Below are 339 nucleotides of genomic sequence, written 5' to 3'. Positions count from 1 at the left end.
TTTAATAGATTGCAAATTGAAAATGATTTACAAACATAACTGAATATAACAATAAAAACTGTCCAAAATAAAAGTGAAGAAAGAATTTACAGATCAGTCATAAGAGTTTACTGTGTCAAAACCAAGAAACTTATATTCATATAATTAGAATTCTCAAAGTAGAAAGGAGTAGGCAATAACTATTTAAAAATTTAAAATTTTCTGAATTTAGTTCAACTTATAATACCACATTTCCAAGAAAAATGAACCTTTTGCAAAGACATTTAAAATGTGTAAAAAACTAGATTAATTAAAAGACTGAGGGCTGGAGAGATGGCTCAGTGGTCTAAAGCACCTACT

The sequence above is a fragment of the Octodon degus genome, unplaced genomic scaffold, assembly GCF_000260255.1.
Source record: "Octodon degus isolate 3935 unplaced genomic scaffold, OctDeg1.0 scaffold00081, whole genome shotgun sequence".
In the NCBI taxonomy this organism is placed as follows: Eukaryota; Metazoa; Chordata; class Mammalia; order Rodentia; family Octodontidae; genus Octodon; species Octodon degus.
The sequence above is the reverse complement of the archived record's forward strand: the minus strand, read 5'-3'. Positions refer to the sequence as shown.